We start from the raw sequence: 6504 nt of genomic DNA on the forward strand, positions 1-6504 counted from the left end.
AATTACTACACCATCTGATACTTCTCGCCAGACATCATATTTACACCTGTAAACTGAAAGAAACACGACCAAGTTTTGAAATGTATAAACAGCTTGTTTACAATACTTTATAAATCGAAAACAAAATTGCGATAGTTAATAACTCCATGCATGTTTTCAAAAAGAAATGGTCCTGTTTTAAAAACATAAATTTTTAATCAATAAATACAGATTGAGTGATGCGAGGCGTTGGCGAGAACCTGCAGTTGTGTTTGTGATTGCGTTGTTAACTAAGTTGTGAAGTCAAATGTTTTGATCTGCTGTGTATTTCAGTGATAGAAGAATAACAAAAAATGGGTGCTGTCACCTTATCTGTCGTGTAAGTAGAGGAAGCGATTTGTAAGTAAAAAAACAAATAAATTAATAAAAAAAAATATAATGCTAGTATTGTAAGTAGTGTAAGTGTTTGTCCTGCTTGCTTGTATAAATACTGTAAGTATGAGCAGTGCAATGTATATGTATGTAAGTATAATATTAGTATTGTAAGTAGTGTAAGTGTTCGTCCTGTAAATATTATAAAAAACAAAAAACAAACCAAAAAAAAAAAAACAACCAGTTCCCGGTGAGTGGAAGACTTCTGTTTCTCGTAAGGCTTGTTGGACCTGATCTTCCTAAGTTCCGAAATGCGGTCTTCAATATCTTTTATGTCGATTCTCAGCAGGTCTCGAGTATTATGTTCAACAACTGGATCTTTTCTAAATCCACATCTCTGACAAAAGATAAATGAGTCATCGTTGAGATAAGCACATTGTGGACATGGGACGGCCGGTCTCCAAATTCTGGGTCGTCTGGACTGAGAGAGAAAGAGAGAAAAATGTCTATTTTCCACTTGCTACTCTGAAGGCGAAAAGGTCCTAGGGAAGTGGACGAGTAACAAAACCTGCATTCCCTGAAGGAAAGAGGAGAATTCCGAGATCCCTTCTGCTTCCCAGTTGTAAACGGGCGTGGTTGCGAGAGATCAGGATAGGCCACCAAAACGGGAGAGGGTAGAGCTTGGGGACGACGACAGTGAAACAAAGCTCGGATTCCAGCAAAAATCTCAGAAGTGGACCAACGAGTAAAAATGGAGGAAAAACATAGGCATTCTCTGCTGCCGAAATAGTTTGAGCTAAAACGTTCACCCCTGAAGAGTGTGGCGTAAAAAAGGGAGTGAAGTGCCTTAACATGTCGCCTTTACTATCAACCTGGGCGTTCGAATCGAAGGACATAAGGTCAATAGTGTGAGGACCAAACCTCTTTTCTAGTTCTTGCCAAGCTTTCCTAGAAAGCATGCAATCCAGATCCGACAGGACGCGGGACGGCGGGTCGGCCGGATTGGCGGAAGATGGTACATACTTGAGCGAAATTACCGCGTTAAGGTCGAAGGCTGTCTTGTGTAGCTTCTTAAGTGCATCGTTAAGCTGCACATTCTTACCGCCCGGTTTCTCCCAAGACTGTAAAAAGGCCATATTATCAGTGTGGGCGTCCACGCGCGCATTGGTAACGAGAGTTTTACCAGCTTGCAAGGTATTAACAAAGGCGAGGGCTTCCTTAACAACGATTGGGAGTGATCTAGTATCGCTGCTCCAATAGTCGCGAACTTCAAGGGGCGACATTCCCGGAGGCACGATAGAGGCTCCCCAACTAAAGTCCGAGGAATCAGATGAAATGTTGACCACAACGTGGTTTTCATTAAGCCACGGGAGGCAACCTTTCCAAGAGTCAAGGAAGCACCAATGTTCTATTTCCTTCCTAAGGGCTCCCGTCACTCGAACCAAACGCGAAGACTTGGAAAAGCCAGCTGTGGACCGGAAAATGTCCCTAGCGTAGTGCAAAGCCGCGGGAACCGCGATACAAAACGAGGATATTTTACCCGCCAATCGCTGGAGGGTCTTAACCGAGACCTCTCGGTTGGCTAAGATGTGTTCACGCAGAGTTGAAAACTTAATTTTCTTATCCTGTGGCAAAAGGAAGGCACAAAGTTGGGAGTCAACCAAAAATCCAAGGAATCTGACCACTTGAGCAGGGATAAGCGAAGACTTTGATAGGCCAATAAAATATCCTAAAGAAATTAGAACGAAGGCGGCTATAAAAATGGCAGCATTGGCGAACTCTAAATCTCACCAATCCCCCACGGACGAACGATATTCAGGGGAAGGAGAAAGCTGCCCAATGTGACGGTCATCAATGTATTGGCTACAAGGCACTCCCAAGGATCTGATGTAACTGGTAGCAGCCATGCCGATGGAATGGCTACCCTTCCAACTGAAGGGGATAGTGTTGTAAACAAAATACCAGCCTTGCCATTGTAAGCCAAAATATTTCCTACTCTCCTCAGAAAGCTCGACGTAACCACTCTTGTCATCCATAGTGGTTTTAAAATGGAACTTTGCAACATAACGAGGTAAATCAGAAATGTAATCCAACTTAAGGGGCAAATCTCTGATCCACAAGTTGAGAAAGCGTTCATCGTGGCATAATCTTGGTTTTGAGGGTTCTACAGTCAATGACATAACAAGATGAGGAGGTTCGACTTCACCAACCCTCCCCAAAACCGAGAGAGATCCATTCTTAACACGTTCCAAGATAGCTGAAGAAATAAAATCCTCAAAGCCGAGACAAGATTTATTATTGCTGAATTCTGCTCTAGGTGGGCAAGGAGAATCGTAAAATGTTCCTTGAAAATATCCCCTCGAAAGCGGATGAAGAAGTCCCTAACATTAATCTTGTATTTGATGTACGACAAAATCTCATCTTGTTTTGAATGCTGGGCGAGGATTTTCTCCCACTTGTGAACATGCCTATACAACTCCCCAGCTACGAAAGCGTCCGGGTTTCGAAATGAAAGAAAACTGGGTGAAGCTTTGGCCTTGAGCGTGGAAACCATATGAACCGAGGGTACCGGGGTTACGAAGCCTTGGGGTTCACCCTTCCAATGACACCAACTAATGGAGACATGCTGGAGGGCAGCTTATTCTGGGTTGAAATGAAATGCCTTAAATCGTTTAGAATTCCCTTGGAACGAAGGAAGCATACTGTGAAGGGGAGAAAGGACCCCAAAGCGAAGCAACCCCGAAATACCCCATCCAGGGACAGAGCAATGAGGGGCATAAGATAACCCCTTCAGGGAAGCCTAGATCATGCAGGGAACACAGACACGCATAAGAAAAACAAACTCGAATGGAGAGATGCATAAGCAGTACACCTTTATTGTTTCTTCTTGTTCAAACGACAATTGGCATTGAAGTGCCCTGCACTCTTGCCGCGTAAGGGACCTGAGCGCCCGCCTCTACGACCTCTGAAGCCAGTGGAGAACATAGGCCCGACGAAACTAGGACCTGACTGAAAACCTTGGCCAAACTGAAGAACGGGACCACGAGGTGACGGAAAAGGATTGCTCGATTTTAAAAGCTAGTGAATCTGACCCGCTATCAGCTTCTCTTCCTTGTCACCCAGTAAACTGATGACAATGGCAGCAAGGCGGGGCTCATTAACAAGGGGTCTGCACTGCTTAAAGATCGCATCGTATCTCTTGCGATCGTGGTGGACAGTCTGCCTCGAAACATCCGCCAACTGTTCAAGAGCAGCAATAAGGGCGTACGGGTGAACCAGGGGAGTAGGGCGGCTAGCCAGCTGACGCACAGTATCGAGCGCAGATGAAACGCTGGTTCGTGTCAAAGTTGATTCCGACTGCTCAATGTTGTCCTTCACGGCGTTAACACTCTTAAACCCCCCCCCCCCCCCCCCAAAAAAAAAAAGGAATAATTAGAGCACGGCTTGGCAACACCACCAAAACACTTAAAGAGAGGCTAACACTTTACACTTCTAAAGTGACACAAACACGCAATGAAATTTCTAAGCTAGATTAACTCCCAACAGCTCCGGTGGGACAAATTCACTAAAACACAACGTTAATGTTAACGTTATTCACAAGTCACAAACTATATGGCTGGCATGATACAACAAAGCATTGGCAAGTCCTAAATTATAGTCTACTGATAGCCAAATATCGCATTTTCTGCACAAGCCTTCGCGGAGATGTCTTAGATTTCCAAAATTTCCTACTGTTCATCACAGGAAAACTTGAAATCCTAAAAGAGATCGCGACTGCAAAAAAAGAACTACCGAAATTTTATCGCACGTGGGCGTTTCTACTGTAATTTTATATGCTGTTGATGTTTAGGTTAATTTACGTTTAATTTCATATCTATTATTTGGTTCTATCCACGTATATATCTTTTTCTTTTTTTCAAAAAAGTAGTAATTTTATAAAACAAAAAAACAAAGAGTATTTAAAAGAAAGGTAACAGTTTTGTAACTTGTATGTATACGTGTAATTTTTCTATAATAGAAAATTGCATTGTAAATATGCTAATTAGTGTGATTGCATTGTAATGTATGTATTGTAAGTAGTGTATGCATGTAAATAAAGTATTAGTATTAGTAAAAAAAAAAAAAATTCACTAAAACACTCCGGTGAGGCAAACTCACAATGATATTAAATAAGACAAACTGATAAAACGCTTCGTAGGGACCAGCTCATAGGACCTTTTGGTGAGAGAAATTCAGTACAACACCTAAATGAGACAAACTCACTATAACACTTCAGTGAGGAAAACTCACGGAAGAACTACGGCGAGACAAACTCGCTATAAATTTCGGTGAGACAAACTCTTTAAAACACTTCGATGAGACAAACTCACCATAACCATTCGATGAGACAAACTCACCGTAACTCTTTAGTGAGACAAACTCACACGAAAAACACTTGGGTGAGACAAACTCACTAATTAAACACTTTGGTGAGACGAACTTAACGGAAAAACGCTTAGGTGAGACAAACTCACTAATTAAACACTTCGGTGAGACAAACTCACCAGAAAAACACCTCTTGAGACAAACTCACTACAAAAACACTTCGGTGAGACAAACTTACTAATCAAACACTTCGGTGAGACAAACTCACCAATTACACACTCCGGTGAGACAAACTGACTCAGTAGAAAACCTCTTTCAGAGAGACGAACTCACTAATTTAACACTTCGGTGGGCCAAACCCACTGTCAACTCTTGGAGAGACAAACTCACTACGACAATCCGTAAGTGAGATAGACTGACAGAAGCGCTTCTAGCGAAACAAACTCACCATTACACTGTGATATTACGCTATATTGCAATTCGAGCGAAACCAACTTACCACAAAAAAAAAGCGGAATAAATTCGATACGCCAAGAGGGGCGGGACAAACCGTCTAACAATAACGCTATGATCGAGGCAAACTCACAAAAAACATATGCGGGGAAGCGGGGCGCTATGCTGCGACGTCCTGCATAACACGCTAGCGACCGATAGCAAAAAGAAAGCAAGTAGGCCAACAACAGGCAGGAAGAACTCACCACATCAGCATCTGGTACATGAACAGGTTGAGCTGCAGGAACGGCAAGCGGCGCGGCAACGGCAGCGGGATGTTCGCCGCCATCAACATTCTGGGCGTCTTGAGCCTGGTTTTGAGCGGGCTCTGCTTGGGCTGGAGGTACGGCGAGTGCGTCTTGCAATTGCTGAACATCAGGAACAACAGGAACTTGATTCGCCATTACGATTTCGGCGCAGCGATGAAGTGATAACGAAAAACGCGAAAAGGAGAATTCGTAACACCGAAAAGACTGAATGAGCTATAGTGATAAGGGAGTGCTCTTATATAAGAGTCCCATGCCCCTGGGACACGTGAAGGATTGCTACGGACTGCACGCGGTATGCTAAGGTTACGTAATCAGCGTTCTAAGGCTATTTTGCGCGGATCCCCTAGAGAGAATACTACTACTACTACTACTACTACTACTACTACTACTACTACTACTACTACTACTACTACTACTACTACTACTACCACTACTACTACTACAACTTTTGCAAGACATGTTTCGGATACTCAATATCCATCTTCACTTAAGGGATGTTTACAAGTAAGTGGCTTTATATAAAATAGGTAACAAGTAGGTGTAAATTACAAACTGTAGAATAATAGTTCCCAATCATTGAAAAAAGGTTACATGATACTAAATTTACTTGAATTACTATTTGTATTCAACATTTTTTACATTTTTGTACTCGCACCTTTTATTTTCCCACTCCGTTGTATCCGTTGTATCACTAAGGGGGGCTGGAGATGATTGTGACGTCATCTCGGAAACGCTTGTTTTTATCTCTTGGTCATTCCTTTGAGATATTTTCATGTGAAGGCTTAATACAGAACAGCTTCGCGCTTGGGCCATAAATCAACGGGAAAAAAACTCGGTCCGTAACTTACAGTACGGACCTCGAACTCGGTTAGTAAGAGGTATTTATTACCAGTCTCCATATTGTCCAAGATATGCCGTTTGGGGAAAGAAGAATAACATTGTCTACTAAAGAGACAGTTAAAGTTCCGAACGTGGTTGGAATTCTAATTCCAGAGCGAGTTGTCAAGCAATATACAACGTATTGTCA

Source organism: Montipora foliosa, chromosome 13 (genome assembly GCF_036669935.1).
Source record: "Montipora foliosa isolate CH-2021 chromosome 13, ASM3666993v2, whole genome shotgun sequence".
NCBI classification, from domain to species: Eukaryota; Metazoa; Cnidaria; class Anthozoa; order Scleractinia; family Acroporidae; genus Montipora; species Montipora foliosa.